This window comes from Triticum dicoccoides, chromosome 6B, assembly GCF_002162155.2.
Source record: "Triticum dicoccoides isolate Atlit2015 ecotype Zavitan chromosome 6B, WEW_v2.0, whole genome shotgun sequence".
NCBI classification, from domain to species: domain Eukaryota; kingdom Viridiplantae; phylum Streptophyta; class Magnoliopsida; order Poales; family Poaceae; genus Triticum; species Triticum dicoccoides.
Window position 1 is genome coordinate 392672369 of NC_041391.1, and position 18310 is coordinate 392690678.

Genomic DNA, 18310 nt, shown 5'->3' on the forward strand with positions numbered 1-18310 from the left:
TTAGTCCTCGTGGCTCACAGATTACTACAACAATAGTTGCAGGTATAGGTTATGCGATGATCATGACGCAAGAGCGATGTTTGCTTGTTTTGGAGTTCTTCTTCTGCTTCTTCTTCGATCATGGGATAGGTTCCAGGTAGGTAGCCTGGGCTAGCAGGGTGGATGTTGTCTGAGTTTCTGTTTCTGTTTCATCCGTAGTCGGATGGTGCTCTTATGTACGATGATGTTGTATTCGTGTGGCATTGTATGCCTCTTATATGTATCCCCAACTATTGTGTAATGGTACAATGTAATGATATCCACATTGCAAAAGCGTCTCCAATATGCGCTTCTATCCTTGGTGGGACCTTCGAGTTCCTTTAGGATAGGGTCGCATATTGGGTGTGACAAGTTGGTATCAGAGCCTCGACCAACCATAGGAGCCCCTTGATTGATCCTGTTGTTTGGCCGTTGTTGAGTCTAGAAGAAAATTGTTTTTTGGAGCCTAGTTATATCGGAGAGTAGGAATTCTTTTTACTCCTCAGCCCCTTCGTCGCTCTGGTGAGAAATCTTGATGTAGGTGTTTTGAATTACTCCTCTTCCCCTTCAAATTTTTCTTTAGGATCACGCAGTTAGTTTTTGTTCGTTATCCATCTTCTTTTCAACCCGGCGAACCTCTCTTCGAGTGGTTTTGATCCTCGTCATCTTTTGCAAGATCAATCCTCAGTTCTTTTCAATCGATGTTGTTTCCCTATCCGAAGTTGTCCTTGTTTTTTCCCACCCGCCCACCCTTTTCATCTCAAAGTCGGAGTCCGTAATCGAGTATTCATCCTACTCGTGTGAAGCATTTGCATTCTTTCAACCGGTGTTTACTCTTCAAGTTATTCGTCGGTTTCCCCTTCCAAGTTGCCTTTGTTTTTCCCGCCCTCCCACCCTCTTCTTCTCGGAGCCTTAGTCCCTTTCGAGCATCAATTTTCATTCGTACGGAGCCTCTTTAGTCTTCCATCAATCATTTCAACTGGTGAATTCTTGTTTTGTTCGACATTCTTCATCTCTTTTTCTTCTCCAGTAGATTCAATTCCAATTTTCGGTGTTGATCATATTCTTTCCCTTGGGTCAAGCGTTTCCCTGTTTGTTCGCCTCTCGCCAGTTTATCCTTCCGGAGAGCTCAAGACATCTCAGGAGATTCGTCTGTGTTTGAATTAATTCGAGGTCGTCACCTCATTCAAATATTTCAATCATTCCGGTGCACCATCTATCTCTTCAACAATCCTTTTCAACGGTGTTTTATTTTAGTGGGCCCTAACCCACATGTCTTTTCCCAGGATCTTACCTAACCCTTCTAATTCTCCCGGAGTTACTCTCAAATTCTTTTCGAGTTTGGCATTAGAATGCATTTCATCAGTCACATGCCTTCTCCAAGATCTCTTTCAAATTATTTTCATTGTTGGCTCAACCTCTTTGCTTTCCATTCTACCGGAGTATCTCAGTAATTTTGGTGGTGTTTCTCGTCGTCATTTGAAAATTGAAGAAGAGTTTTTCCTCTAAATATTGTCAATTATTTTGAAGATTTGTGGTTCTAGCTTCATGTTGTCCTCTCGAATTATTCTGTTTGTCAGTTATTCTTTCTTACCCACATGGAGTATTTCAGGAGTTGATTTCTGTTTCGTTTCACCGGAGGCCATCATTCCAGCTATCGTTCTATATTTACCCCGGCGCATCTGTCAAGTATTCTTTAATTAGCTTGTTGTCTCTTCGTTCTTTTGCATCTAAATCACCTCAAGCATATTTGTTCCTCTAATTCTCCCCAGTGATTCATTCTCTTTCATCAGTCATTTTCAAATTCTTACGGTGGTTCATTCAAGATTCGTTTTCTTTGATTATGATATTAATTCATTCGTTCTTTCCAATCCTACCAGTGGTTCATGAAGATTTTCTCAAGTTTTGGATTATATCCCCCTTAATATTTTTCTACAAGAATAAGTGGCATGCCAAATCCATTGCTTGTCATCAATTTAATTTGATGAAGGATAAGCATACAATAAATCTTATTCTTATTTCTCCAGGTGATTAATCCTTTCCTTTGGAGTTTGCTTTTGATGAATAAATTCTAGTTCCAAGTGTTTTCATGTTCTTTTCCGGAGTTCAAATTTTCCTCGGCCATTTCGTCGGGACCTCCATCTAAATCATCACAAGGCTTTACCTTGTCCTTTTCAACCTTTGTTTCTTTAATACTTTTGTTTACCAGAGTTCTTCATGGTGGTTCTTCATGATTTAATTAATTCTTCAAGAGTTCATCAGGATTTTTGTTGATGGAGCTCAAGTATTATTCTTCTTGCATCTCGAAGTGCAATTAATTCTTCGTATTCTTTTCAAGTGGAGTTTTGCATTTTTTGTTATTCCCAGATATTCAAGCATTTGGTTGTGGCATAATTTCACCTCAAGTTTTGAGATGTTTTTCCATAAGCCCACAACAAGCTTATTCTCTCGTTGTTGATTTCTCAACAACTCCGTTCAATCCTTCCTCTAAGGATGCTGTCAAATTCATTCGTGGTGGAAGTTGTTCTTCTCTTATCTGTTCTTTTCATTCCGCTATTTCAATTCTTTCGGAGGCATTGCATTGTTCATCTCGTCAAGTGACATCTCATTGGGTGAAGTTCATGTTCTAATCCTTCCATTTTCAGTCGGAGTGTTGCCTAAATTCTTTCGCTCTTATTCCTTTTCTTGCTTATTCTAACCGGAGTGGTTTCAGAGTCTATCTTATTCCTTGAGCTTTTGCTTCTTGTCATATTCAACATTACTCTTTTCTACTCGAGTGCTCTCGACTTTGATCAATTTCTCTCTTCTCTCTTGTTTCACCTCATCCTCTTCTCTTCCGTCTCGTTCCTAAGATCTCGGGACGAGTTCTCTTGTTACTGGGGGACAGTTGTAACGCCCCGAGACTGACGCTTCAGTTGCCCTTCCATTTAATTTAGTTGTTGACATGTGTTTATTATGTTTGTTGCATTATCATAATTGTTTTGCATATTTCATTTGGATGTGTTTATGCCATGATCATGTTGAGTGCCTTGTCATATTTTGCTTCTTGCATCATGTTCATCATTGGTTATATTGCATTGCCATGTCTACCTCTTGTCATATTGCATTTGGTCATTCATGTTGTTGCCATGAGCATCATGTGCATTGCAACTCCTTCTCTTCATCTTCTTCTCCACCCACGAACCATTGCATGATCACCTTCTTCCCTTCCTTCTTTTCCATTTATTTGGGGTATTTATTTTCCCTTCCTCCATTAATGTTCATTCTTTCTCTATATCTAATTTACCATGCCTACACCTTCTCTGTCAAATTTCATCTCTATTAAAGTTGTTTTGGTTGGGCTAATAATTTACTCAAGTTTGAATCAAATTCAAACTTGTTAAATTTTCTGTCTCTAAAATTTCGCAAAGCAATTTTATCAAATAGTGCATAATCCCAGGACTCCATCGATATAATTTTATCTCCGGGATTCCTTCCCTAAGCCCGTGTTATTTTTCTCCAAATCATGTTTATTTTGTAAACCGGAGAATAAAGCAACACAGGGAAGAAAAACCTTACCTGAAGCCCAACCGACCCGGAGCCCAGCCCACCGGGACCTCTCGCTCTCTCTCCCCTGGTAAATCCCACACATGCACCGGGCCGGTCCCGCATGTCATCCTCTCCCTCCTCTCCTTTTTCTTCCACCTTGGCAGCACCCCCACTCACAGTAACTCGCACAGCCGAGCGAGGCACATGGCCAACACGGCCGAGCTCGCGTCGTGCCTCTCCTATAAAGTCGCAGGCCCGCGCCCTAGGGTTTCCTCTCCCTCCACTCGTCGCCGCCACCCCTTTCCTTCCCTCTGTTTCTCCTTCTTCCTCAAGAAACAGAGGAGCAGAGAACCACCGAGGGCGCTCGACCGTCGTTTGTGAGGCCCCCTCATCGTATTCTTCAACTTCAAGCAAGGCTAGGAGCCAGAAGGGCCCAAGGGTGCCGCGATCTTCTTCCACGACGTCGTCTTCTTACTCTTCATTGCCGCGGAATGCCAAGTTCCTCGACGCCATCTTCGTCATCTTCCTCTGCTTAACCCGAGTGCCTCCGTCGATCATCGCGTCCTCCCGCCGTCTCTGGTCACCCGCGACCGTGTTCGACTCCAGCAGCACCCCCACGGTTAAGCCCCGCTCCTCCCCAACTCTCTCTCCAGTTCAATTCTATCGCCGTAGTCAGCTTCCCGAGCCCGCCTATTCCATATCCGCCATGGACGGCCTTGAGTTCGTGTTTGTGTTCATGTCGTTGCTCTGCTCGTTGATCCACACACGCCACCCGCCGCGCCGCAGCACCGCAGCTTGCCCTCAAGCCTCCTCATACCCACCTAGTGCCTGTCGCCGTCTCTCGCCATGGCCGCACCTGAGTCGAGCGCGAGCTCGTGCTCGAGTCTTTGCATGCACATGGTCGCCCCTTGCTGCACCCACACATGCGCACATCCCACCACAGCCACCGCAAGCCTTTTTCGCACCCCCGCCGGCGCTTGGTAGCCGCAGTAGTCGCCGCTGCTTGTTCCTATCGCCGACGAGAAGCAGTCGTCCGCCATGTAGAAGAAAGCCCCGTCCTTATGCAGTTCATCTAAGTCCGAATCCCTCTTCGAACAACAGAATTGCAGCAGCACAGTGGTTAGCGCACCTCGGACATAAACAGGGGATCTGGGGTTCAAATCCCAGGTGGTACCCTTTTTCTTTGTTTTGTTTTTGAACTGATGTTCTTTCCTCGGCCACACAAGAGCTGGTGATCCCCTCTGTAGCACAAACACACAGCTAGCCTAGTGGCTAGGGCGGCCACTATTCATTTGAGGGGTCTGGGATTCGAGTTGCAGCCGCCCCAATTTTTGCTATGTTTTCCTGTTATTTTGCACACTCTCACAGCCACATGGGCCGAATCCTCATCTGGGCCGCTGCATTGTGATGCTTCGGGCCCGTGCATATTTCTTTCCCACTTTGTGTATTTTAGCATTTCCAGTGCATGCATATTTACCGGATTGCCACTGTTTTAAAATGTCTATAGCTCAATATGCATGCATCCAAACTAAACAAACTATATATGTAAAATGCTTAGGATTTCATGTACTTTCATAATATGCAACTTTCATCCCTGTTAAAGATGTTTAAAATTGTTGTTTGACTAAATGTGCATAAATGACATGCTAAAATGATTTATTTCATAACTAAATAACCGTAGCTCCGAATGAGATAAACTTTGTATGTAAATGGGGCAGAAAAATGCATAGAATAACATGGTCCACTTTATTTTCCTGTTTAACAACCTTAAAATATGGTTTTGGGCAGGACAGTACCAATTTTTGAAATATGCATATCGGGATTTTCCGGTTTTGTTGTTCGTTCTTCCGACCCCATTTAAAATTGCCTAGATAGGTAGTTTTATTATGCTTCACCTCTTGCCATGTTAACAACATTTAACATTGTCATGCATCATACTTGATTGTGCATCATGTCATGTTTATGCTTGTGTGTTTACTATGTTGTTTGCTTCTTTCCGGTTCTACTCCTTCTCGTTAGTTCCTGTTTCGTTGCGATCGTGAGGATTCGTTCATCTATGCTTGGTTCGTCTTCGTGGCTTCATCTTCTTCATGGACTCGTTCTTCTTCCTAGCAGGATTTCCGGCAAAATGACGGTCACCTTGGATCTCACTACTATCATTTCTATGCTAGTTGCTTCGTTCTATCGCTATGTTACGCTACCTATCATATGTTCATCAAGCCTCCCAAACTGCCATGTCAGCCTCTAACCTTTTCACCCTTCCTAGCAAACCGTTGCTTGGCTATGTTACCGCTTTGCTCAGCCCCTCTTATAGCGTTGTTAGTTGCAGGTGAAGTTGAAGATTGCTCCATGATGGACAGGATTATGTTGGGATATCACAATATATCTTATTTAATTAATACACCTATATACTTGGTAAAGGGTGGAAGGCTCGGCCTTATGCCTGATGTTTTGTTCCACTGTTGCCGCCCTAGTTTCTGTCATACCGGTGTTATGTTCCTTCATTTTGCGTTCCTTACGCGGTTGGGTGATTTATGGGACCCCCTTGACTGTTCGCTTTGAATAAAACTCCTCCAACATGGCCCAACCTTGGTTTTACCATTTGCCTACCTAAGCCTTTTTCCCTTGGACTTCCGAAGCCCGAGGGTCATCTTTATTTAACCCCCCCCCCGGGGCCAGTGCTCCTTCGAGTGTTTGTACGAACCGAGTAGACTGCGGGGCCACCTCTGGAAAACTTGAGGTCTGGTTTTACTCGTAGGATGTCTCATCCAGTGTGCCCTGAGAACGAGATATGTGCAGCTCCTATCGGGATTTTTCGGCACATCGGGCGGCTTTGCTGGTCTTGTTTTACCATTGTCAAAAGGTCTTGTAAACCGGGATTCGAAGACTGATCAGGTCTTCCTGAGAGAAGGAATATCCTTCGTTGACCGTGAGAGCTTGTGATGGGCTAAGTTGGTACACCCCTTTAGGGTATAAACTTTCGAGAGCCGTGCCTGCGGTTATGTGGCAGATGGGAATTTGTTAATATCCGGTTGTAGAGAACTTGACACTTGACTTAATTAAAATGCATCAACCGCGTGTGTAGCCGTGATGGTCACTTTTTGGCGGAGTCCGGGAAGTGAACACGGTTTTTGGTTATGTATGAACGTAAGTAGTTTCAGGATCACTTCTTGATCATTTGTAGCTTCTCGACCGTTCCATTTGCTTCTCTTCTCGCTCTTATTTGCCTATGTTAGACACCATATATGCTTAGTCGCTGCTGCAACCTCACCACTTATCCTTTCCATACACATTAAGCTTTGCTAGTCTTGATACCCATGGTAATGGGATTGCTGAGTCCTCGTGGCTCACAGATTACTACAACAACAGTTGCAGGTACAGGTTATGCGATGATCATGACGCGAGAGTGATGTTTGCTTGTTTTGGAGTACTTCTTCTGCTTCTTCTTCGATCAGGGGATAGGTTCCAGGTCGGCAGCCTAGGCTAGCAGGGTGGATGTCATTTGAGTTTCTGTTTGTGTTTCATCCGTAGCCGGATGGTGCTCTTATGTATGATGATGTTGTATTCGTGTGGCATTGTATGCCTCTTGTATGTATCCCGAACTATTGTGTAATGGTACAATGTAACGATATCCACCTTGCAAAAGCGTCTCCAATATGCGCTTCTATCCTTGGTGGGACCTTCGAGTTCCTTTAGGATAGGGTTGCATATTGGGCGTGACACCTATGTCTATCAAGTACATCATTTGCTTATGTCTGCCAACAAGTTTGCTAGCTTCCTATATTGTTGATCCATCATTTGAAGTTGATGTAGGTTGAAGTTGAAACTTGATGGCTGCCACACAGCACTAGTCATGGAGAAACAAAAATAACACATAAATATTTTTGAAAAAAAAGTGGCAGACTAACTAAGGACAAAAGCAAATAGTAGCCTTGGACGCTCAGTACAGCTTAGACATGTACATCAGTACTATCACACTAAAATTCAGTTTTTAGTTTCAGAAGAACACTAAAAAGACTAAGTTTCCGCTGAGGACAACATTCAGTACTAAAATCATCGTGCTAATAGTAGTTAGAAATTTACTAAGTACTGCAACAGGAAAAGCAAAGAACCATCAGTACGTATTTCCTAGTCACTAGCATGCTAGGACTGAAAGTTCTGGTACACTTGAACACACGGTACATTCATTCTACAAAATATAAATAGGAACAGGAAGCTTCAGTTCACATTCCCTAAAACAGTGACACGCTAAGAATAACAGAAATAGTACAACTAAAATCTCAGTACAACTTAGCCTATACGGCAAGTACTATGATCATACCAAACATTGCCTTGAGAAGAACCATAGCCTAGAAAAAAGAAGGCCAAAACTAAATCAAAAAGATATCAGTTCGACCAAGGAGAAAAATCACAAGAAACACAACAGAAGCATCAGCCAACATTGACCAGTGAGGCACTAGTTTCAAACGAAACAAAAAAAATAAAATGATCAAAGTACTAGCACAAAAACAAACAACAGAAGCATCAGTCCATATTGACTAGTGAAGCAGTTATGAACTTAATAGGGCTACCTGTTAAATGTAGCTAATTTAAACCAGTGCTTTAACTTTTACTATGAAGTTCAACTACTAAAACTCAAGAAATTCAAACAAAAAATTTGGCTCTCAATTTTAAATGCCTTATGCTTAATGAGATTACAATTCAGTACTAACAGATCTATACCATAAGTACAAGAAAAAGAGTGTACTGAAACTATAAAGGTCTAACTTAGGTTGGGACAGATGAAAATAAAATAAATCTCACTTTTCCAGCAACAACTCGCAATGCACTTGAAAAAAAATCCTGATGAAAAAAGGTGTTTTCAGTTCAACTAGTGTATAAGACTTCAGTACAAAAAATAAAACTTAACCAAAACGAATTCCCGATAAAACATACACAAGTGAAACAGCTATTCAACCACAATATCATCATGGAAAAAAGTTTGTTAAACATTATGCCATACTCAAACACAACACAAAATATACAAGTTATTACATAGTACTTGACAAGACATCCAAAAACCACAAACAAAAGCCTACAGTGCTTTCAAGAGATATATCACACAGCTATCACATTCACTACGCAAATGATGACCATTTCTCCTATGCATTAGGAGGCAAAGCCTGAACCTCCTTGGGAAGCTACGTCACCACAAGCTGGCTATTCCGGTTGAACACAACTCTATACAGATCCTCAGCGTTCTAATCAATAATACGTGGCTGCAAAACAATAAAACAAATTATCAAAAATCATGACACATAAAAAAAGGATACACAATAAGCCAAACACAGCAAGTGAAAAGCTCAACTAGAACCCACATCATTATCTCGAATGTTCTCAACAATCTTTTCACCATCATAGGATCCCACATACTTCAGAGTATAATGGCCACATTCATTCGGCCCTCAAAGTGGAACCTTGACAAATGTTGGTTTCTTTGCAAACAACTCCCAATTGGGCTGCTTGCTCGCATTGTACTGAGCATCACCATACACAGCCTTCATTACTTGGGCCAATTTAGAAATCTGTAAAAAAGCCAAAAGAAACCACACATTTTTAGGTCTCAGAAAAGCAGAAACAAAGATGCAGAAAAATTAATCCAGTACAGATAATAAATGTCACTCACAATCTACTCGCAATCTTTATGATAGGTGTTCTTTGAAGGACGGCAGTTCTTCGGATAAGGTAAAGAGTCAAGGATGTCAACGATACTTCGGTACCGATTCATGACATATAAGGAAAAGTGGTTCACTTTCTTATCCTTTGCTAAAATCTTAGGCTTGAATAGAGCCATCATGATCTAAAAACAAATGACCAAAAAAGATATGTTAAATATTCAAAATAAAAACCAGCATCACAACAAACAAATAAAACCAAAAATGAGCTAGTAGATCTCACAAGGTCGGCACTAAGCAAGACTTCCTTATCTTTAACATAGCTCTTGAAATCTCTCGCTGCACTCTCCAGATTAAACACTTTATTTTCATCACCGTAAAACGTACAGTCAAGCACAACCTGCAAAAAAGCCAAAAAAGAAATAGATAGCGGAAAAGGATCAACAAGCAAAGTATTATTAAAACTGTAAAAACAATAGGCAGTCTTGTTTAATAGAAAGAAACGATCTGATTGATTACCGTGATGAAATATGGACTCAGCAATACCCTTTTCCCAGATGCGAAATCAGCATTTCTCTCGGGATCTTGCTTCCAATCATCAATGAGGAAGTCCATTACATCACCCTCCATCATTTGCCGAGGTGAAAAAACTTCCCAGATGTGTTTCCCAGTGAAGCTAGTTACGCTTTCATCAGGCTGAGGTATCATTGAGAATGTATTCCTGCAGCACACACAAGAACAAAAAGAAGGAGAAGCAAGATAAGGCATTCATAGCAGTTCAAGTTGTATAAAAAGGAACAGTTCAGGTCATATTTATCTAGCAGTTACAAACAACAGAAAAAAAAGAGGAAAACTAATGAGAGATACTCACTCGGCATACTTCTCACGCCATTCATCACTAAGCAACAGATTATACAACTTGCGAGCCTTGTCCAGGTGAGGGAATTTATGAGGGTGAAGCTGCTGCACAGGGGAGCGAAACTTTATAGGAGCTTTGGGCACACGCTTCGTGCTTACAACATTGCCATAATCCAAAGAAGGATCCTTCCTAGCACCACCAGCTCTACGAGCCACTATTCCAGCAAGGGTAGATAAACCTTTGGCAGCAGCGCTCCTCGTGACTCTTCCCACGCCAGAAATCTTGTCAAACACATCATCATCGCTGTCTATCAATTCCACAATGGGATTCTTGGGTGTAGTGGGGCTCTCTGCACAAGCAGCCATAGAACCTCTCAGAGCTCCCAACCGCTCCTTCATAACACTAGATCTTGTCTTTTCAGGAGAACGCCCCTGGCTAAGATCAATAGCTATGCGCTCGAGCTCCGAGAACTAGCTGCCAAAGAACCTGTAGTCATGCTCACCAAGATCCAGCCACTCACCTTCAAAAACAAAAACAAAAAAAGAAGAAGACTGCACAAGGGTAAGTTCAAATACATGATTCATGACAGTAATAATAGAGAAGTACAAGCTGCAAAAAATTACAAAAGGCCATGCACACGTATAGGGTTCGATGCCAAACAAACTCCGGAAGTCAAGATCAAACACATCGCTAGTTGCACAGGTATACAGCAAAGTCTTCCTAATGTCAAGAATGTCTTCATGGCTGTAATCGACCATTTCAATTACACCATCCTCCCGGCAATGATAGGTCTTGCAGTTTTGTAGCATAAAGAATCCACAATCATGCCTGTAAACAAAGGAAAAAACAAAATGGTACATCACAAATCCAAAAATACAGGAACAACATCCTCCCAGCAACAAAAACAACTAACAAAAATCATTAAAAACGGATACTCACGTGTTTTCCTGCTGCGGCACCCGCACAGACTCGCAAGAGAAACCATCAATATGCAGTGGCAAGAATGGTTTAGCCCTGTCTACAGTCGACTCCCTCTAAAGCTTCTTTATATTATTTGTCATATTCCTTAAGAATCTAACTGCATCACCCCAGGTTTCATCACGGAGTGAATCAAGACACTCAAAACGATGGAACCTCAAAATTCAGAACAATCAAGCACCAATGCCCAGATTCTTTGCTAGGCTTCATGGTAGCCACAAATGACGGTGGATCAAAGGTAGGGAAAAGAAGCTGGAAAAAAACGCAGCGGAAAAAGGAATTTAACAAATCATAATGAAACAAAAAATTTAGCCTCCAAACAATAAAATAAAAGAGGGAAATTAAAATTTAGAAGTACAAACAAAAATCAGATAATCATAAGAGTTTATATCCATCGCCCAAATTTGAGGAACAAACATATCAGTTCAATTTCCTTGCAACAATAAGTGCAGCTTTAAAAAAAGAAGCACACATCATTCATAAGTATAGGTGTAAAAGCAGGCTAATCAAGTTCATTCTCCCACCTCCCAAACCTGCAGGAAAACATGACGGTTCTAGTTCATGAGTACAAAAAGTCCAAGTACACCTACTTGGTCAAAACCATCAGCACCTGATCTCGTGAATCAATTTAGCACATTGGAATCAATATTTCCATCATTGATCTTGGTCTGTTGTACAAAAAGAACAACAACAGTTAGAAAATTGGCAAAACAAGTTATCATCCTATTTACAAAAAGCAAAATACTGACCGTCACCCATCTGGGAACTATCAACTTGTCAGTGTCTCGGTACTTCTAACGTAGAGAATATAAAACAATGTCAGCACTGTCCGAGTTGAGCAAGCCAGTGGGGACAAACGCTTTAGCAATAGAACCAACACTGGCATCACATTCTTTATTTTGAAACGTCGGCTTGTGACTAGGAAAACACAAAAGATTACATGAATTAAAACTAATGCAAGAACAACAATAATCATACGAGAGAAAGAAAAAGAGACAAAAATGGTACGGGCAAAATCCCAAACTAACCATTTCGTACGGTTCATGCGCTACCTCATAATAGCGAAGAAAAATGTATCAACCTTAACAACATTACCACTTTCTGCTTGCAGAAAAAGAAGAAAAATAATAAGTTCAACCACTACAAGAGAACATGTCCAAAATGCCAAAATTGAGAAGTACGCCTCATTTACAAGTCCTTACCTAGACTATCAGGGTTTGACGATGATGGTAGTTCCTGTGATGAGACCATTATGCCTCCAGTTTCAGGGTTTGACGACGGGACATCTTGAGAGGACACCAATATTGCTGCGCTTTCAGGGTCTGTAGAAAGAAAATCCTGGGACGACAAGAGCGCCTCCTGCGTCAAGGGGCCAGAAGAAATTGACAGAAGTAAATCATCATCCTAGGATGGCACCTCCTCCACGCTAGAAGCATCTTGCAATGCATCACCGTAATCAAGACCTCCAGGCGGGAAATTCTCCGGCGGCAAATCTTCACAATCAGAAACATTTTCATTCCCAGCAATACCAACACTAGGTGATTTGGCATCAAGTATGCTGGCAGCACCAGCATCCTCATTAGCAACTTTGGTACCAACATTGCGCCCACTACTCAATGGAACACCACTAGCATCATCTCCACCACTAAGGACAACCTCACGCTCAACATCAGTAATTTGACGAAAATAAAAATTCAGAAAAACTGAATAATATGAGCAAAACTAACAATAAAAAATAAGCTACCAAGAGGTGCACAGAAAAACAAACCTTAGAAGCACTCACAGCAACATCATCGATCTTGCTGATGCTAACATTCAAAGAAACATCACCAATGGGCAAACAAGGCTCGTCGCCAACAAGAGGACCCTGATTCAAATTTAATGAGGCAAAAAACAATGCTATTATTAGCAACAATAAACACAAGGAATTAAACCACAGTAACAAAAAAGGTAGGTATCACTTGCAAACTCTAAACGGTGTGGGATAGAAAAATGAACAAGCAAGACACATTAGTGCGCATGAAAATTCAACAAAATATGAATAAACACAATAAAAATAAAAATAACCTTGCACTTATCAGTAGATGGATCATTAACTCCATGGTAAACAGCAGCCTCAACATTATGACTGGTCTCCTGCATGAAAATAAAAATTAATAAACAGATGTAGATCAGGAAGTTCAACTACAATACTGACAGCAGAACAACATAGTAAAAACATACAAACAATGAGGACTGACTCACATCAATAACAGGGTGCTCCAAGCCAACATCATTCGTATGGTGATCAGAAACATTAGCCTCAGTACCATCATCGGCCCTGCTGTCGGTGGCAGCAGCCTCATCCTTCTCAATCTGCATGAAAGAAAATTTTAATAAATAGATGAAGATGAGGAAGTTCAACTACAATACTGACAGCAAAACAACATAGTAAAAATTGCAAACACCGAGGATTGACTCACATCAACATCAGGACGCTCCAAGCCAACATCATTCGTTTCATGATCAGAAACATTAGCCTCAGTACCCCTGCTGTCGGTGGCAGCAGCCTCATCTTGCTCAATTTGCTTGATAACAACATTTGCACTTTCTTCATATGGCTTGCAGCGAGAGTCTTTCATAGTTCTGAAACGCTTCATGTTGTTCAACAGACGAACCGAGCCCTGAACTAGATCAGCGGCACCGTCATGCATATCACCAATTAAAATTCTCTCCATCTCAATGTAGTCAACAGCTTCCTCATCATTAAATTGATGACCTTCAGGAAGGATACCATTGATACAGCTCAGACGCTCAACTGTCGTTGGGACCTTTTGCAGCTCAGAATACACATTACTTAAAATATGCTCAGCGCGCTCCAACGCTGAAACGACAACATCAATACCAAAATCCTGCCTCTGTGAAGTACTAGCATTACTAGGGCCAGGGGGGACATAACCAGCACCCTCAACACCACGGCCATCCCTCAACTCATCGTGCATAGATGAAAACTTCGGAACCTGAGACAACGACATCTCCAGGACTGGCCATTTATACACTCAGAAAAAACAACCTCCTCATGAGTTTTCCACTACAAACAAGGGGAAAATAGTTAATCAATCAATTCAACACATAGGGAAAAATAAAACATGATATTAATATATTTAAAATCAACACCACTAATAAACTTTAACTGCCATTGCCAATTTGTTAGTATTTACAAACAGGCTAGTTGAACAAAGTTATTCAGTTCAACCACACATGGAACAACAGTACTAAAAAACCGTACCTAACCTCACAAAGCTTAAGAAATGACAAAATCTAAACAGATAACTCTGCAGTACACATGTCCACTACAGCAAAAAATAGCTATACCTAAAATAAAAAAAAGGTCTGCAAGACACAAAAGAAATAAAACTCACCGGAAGCTTCCCAAACACCCAAGTCTTTGGATCTGCATTGCCTTTTTTATCAAATCTGCATCAACCAGATCAGAAAGCTTGGCAGGAACCATGAAACATATGCGGGGGACTCGCATGTCAGGCTCCACAGTCTTGCCACGGATAAGGCAGTCAAGGTACATTAGTGCATGCCCTATTGCACATCCTGTGATTGCCTTCCCCATGGTATCACCATCTTGGTACTTGGCAACAGCCCTTCTAAGCTCATCAACCATCAGCTAGCAATAATCAATTTTAGCCATGTCCTCAAAGACGAGACCCTCAAACATTGTTGACTCTCTGGAAACACGCGGGGCAGAACCAGGCAACACAACCTTCATAAACACAATAATGAAGAACACTTTCAGAGCAAGGTCATCTTTGCTAGGATCCTTGACGAGCACCTTGAGCTTATTCCTCAAATCCTTTGTCCTGATATCTTTGTTCCTGCTAATGTCAAGCTCCATTCTTAACTTCATCAGAGCGTCGTCATATCCGTCCTCTGACGGCCTTGGCGCAGAACGACCACCACGAGGAAAACCAAATAATTGTTGTATACCATCGCTACTGATGTGAAGCTTCTTATTATCCTCACCCATGTCAAGAGTCATTGTATCAGGATCTATCCTCATGTACAAAACTCCCATTAGAGGGCGGGAAATGTTAGACTTCACCCTCCACTTGAAGATAGAACCAAAACCAGATGCATGAACCCTAGCCACATGCCGACTCTCGAGATATTTAGCACAAGCTTCAACCTCTCTCAACGAACATCATAGAGTTAAGTTCAATTTCCGTTAGTCACCTTCATCCAAGGCAACTTTTCCGGCATTGCCTCCCACCGGCTTGACCGGACTCATAATGCTAACAGGCTGTAAATGAAAATAAAGAAGCCACACCTTAAATAAATGAATATAGAAAACAAAACAAGCATATGAAGGCAAGTAAAAAAAAGAAAAGATTGCACAAGCTCAACTATTAAAACAACATCAGTAGCACCCTCAGTTGATGCAAAGAATGACCAGCCTCACCTGGCCAGCATACCAGCCCAAACACAATTAAATCATTGCAAGTACAACTAGTAAGTCACATGCAGTACAAAACACATACCATTGCAAACAATGCATATAGAAAACAAAACAAGCATATGAAGGCAAGTAAAAAAAAGAATGCACAAGTTCAACTATTAAAACAACATCAGCACCACCCTCAATTGATGCAAATAATGACCAGCCTCACCTGGCCAGCATACCAGCCCAAACACAATTAAATCATTGCAAGTACAACTAGTAAGTCACATGCAGTACAAAACACATACCACTGTAAATTCATCTTCAGAATCAAGTTCAATATCATCTTCTTCACACCTTTGTTCACCTTTGCAGAATGAACTTTACGCTTCTTATTTTCATTCAACAAAGACCGCTCTTGAAGAGGAGACAAAGAAGGCTTCTTATTTTTCAAACCTCGTGGACTCCGACGAACAGGGGAGCCACCAAGTTTGCTTGGACCAATTTTCATAGCAACACTATCCCCGTCAGCTTTGCTATTACGAGGTTGGGAACTAGCTTTCACACGTGGGCTACGCCTCTGTGTGCCATCAGGATTTCGGTTTGACATCTTCCTCTTCAAAACAGCTTTCTTCTCCTTAACTACATCACGATCAAACACTTACGTCAAACGAGTTTGCATCAAGTTTGTCTTCACAGGCATGTCACTTCCATGAGATCCGGCATCAACAGTTGAAAAGGCCGCGTCACCATGTTCATCGCCTACACATTTAGGAGCTTGAGTAACATCCTCATCACTTTGTTGCACACAGGCAGCCTTTTGACGCCATTCCAACTCCTTTCTCCTGTGGAAATCATACTTCTTCTTTCTTATCCTTTCATCCTCGAGCTGTAACTGCATAGGAACATCCTCAGCCTGAGTAACAGGCTCAGTTCCATCAACACTTTGTGACTGAGTAACAGACACTGCAAGCTGCCATCACCATCATCAATGTTAAGAGAATACATTCCATCATTAATATCTTTAACAACATCAGCAATGTCCTCAGGAACACCATGGCTGTCATTAACTGCATAAACCAATAACATAAGCACGCACATATAAAATTAAAACACAATTAACATTGCATAGATAAGATAAATAAAGCGCATAGCATCAGACACAAACAAAAGGAACAACTGATGTAACTAAGCATATATATGTATTCAAGGCTGATAAAAAAAGAGCAAATATAAGGGAAGCACCAGCAACATTCGCAAGTTCTTCTAGAGGATTTGGTGTCTCAAAAATAACATTCACAAGATCTTGAAAGCGTTCTGATTTGTCAGAATCAGGAGGCACCGGCACTCCAACATCTGCAACAACATCATAATTAGCAAAAAAGTACATGAACAAGCAATCAGTTCAACTATGTGAACACTACAAGTTCACCCAATAAAACAAATATGAACCCACCACTGCCACAACAAACTTCAGAAAAGACAACTCTTGCAACATCATACTAGTTCTTCACTGACTACTACAACCTATTCAAATGCCAGGACAGCAGTTCAAACTACACATGGTGATAAGTACTAGAACCTGTCTGTAGGTCGCATCATCTGCCAAAACCATACACACCACACATTCCAGGGCAAAATTAGCAGCTATCAAAATACATACAACTTATAAAGTCGATACGGCAACACCTGTACGAGCTAAAAACCAGATCTGTTAAAACATCATCCAAAATACAGGGAAAATCACTTGCATTCAATTTGTCCGGACTGGATGATGTACCCATTGAGATCTACAGTCCTAAAATCTGTCGAACCAGATCTGCAAGACACATGAACAAAAATTAGGGCTCTGAACTATTTCAGAAATGAAACACGCCATGCAAAGCAAAACTCTTACCAGAAAACACAAAATCCGCCACGCAATCCAGTATCACTACCGCCAAACGCTCGTTCAACAGCAAAGGAACCCTAGCGAGTGCAGCCTGAGACAGCAAGAGAGCAATAGATTAGAAATAGAGAGAAAATTTGTACATAAGAGGACGCAAGCAAAGTCGATGGTAGAGCAAAAGGAGCAAACAGAGCACCCAGACCTCCACCCCTGGGGTTGAACCTGTCGGCCAACACTCCCGCGGTGAAATAGGAGTAGCAACTTCCCTGCGAGAACGGAAGAAGAGGGGAACGAAGGAGGAATCAATTTGGGGACGGGAGCGGAGCGGAACGGGGAAGATCGAAGGTTAAAAGGTGAGTGGGAGAAATCCAACGGCTAAACCCCACAACCGTGGCGAAGCCCACTATCTCTAAGCAGTTACAAAAGATAATACCAAAAATCAAATACAATAAAAAAATTTAATATAGAGGGAGAAAACAAACGGCTAAAGTACAAATAATAACTCACAACAGTACAATAAAAACTATCAAAAAAGTACAAATGAAAAAATAATTCATAATGGTGCTGGTTTTCCCCCTAAAAATAAAGATAAGATAACGGGGGCAAGTCATGTTACGGACTCGCCTCCGCATGCGACGCCGCGGCACGCCGTGTCGTCGCCTGCTATGGCTCGTTCCTGGATTGGCCTCACCGGGATGGGGGAGGGGGTCCCGACCCCCCTCCCCCCTGCTCGGCCTCGCACTAACGCGGCAATGCGCTTGTTTGACAGGCGCATTGCGGTTATTCTGTCCCCCCCCCACACACACGCACCCACACACCCCTAAGATAGATAATGTGGGCAAGTTAATACAAGGAAGATGTGTCAATACAACTATGCCCCTCGGTGCGGTGCGGGGGCAAGTCATGTTACAAACTCGCCTCCGCATGCGACGCCGCGGCACGCCGCGTCGTCGCCC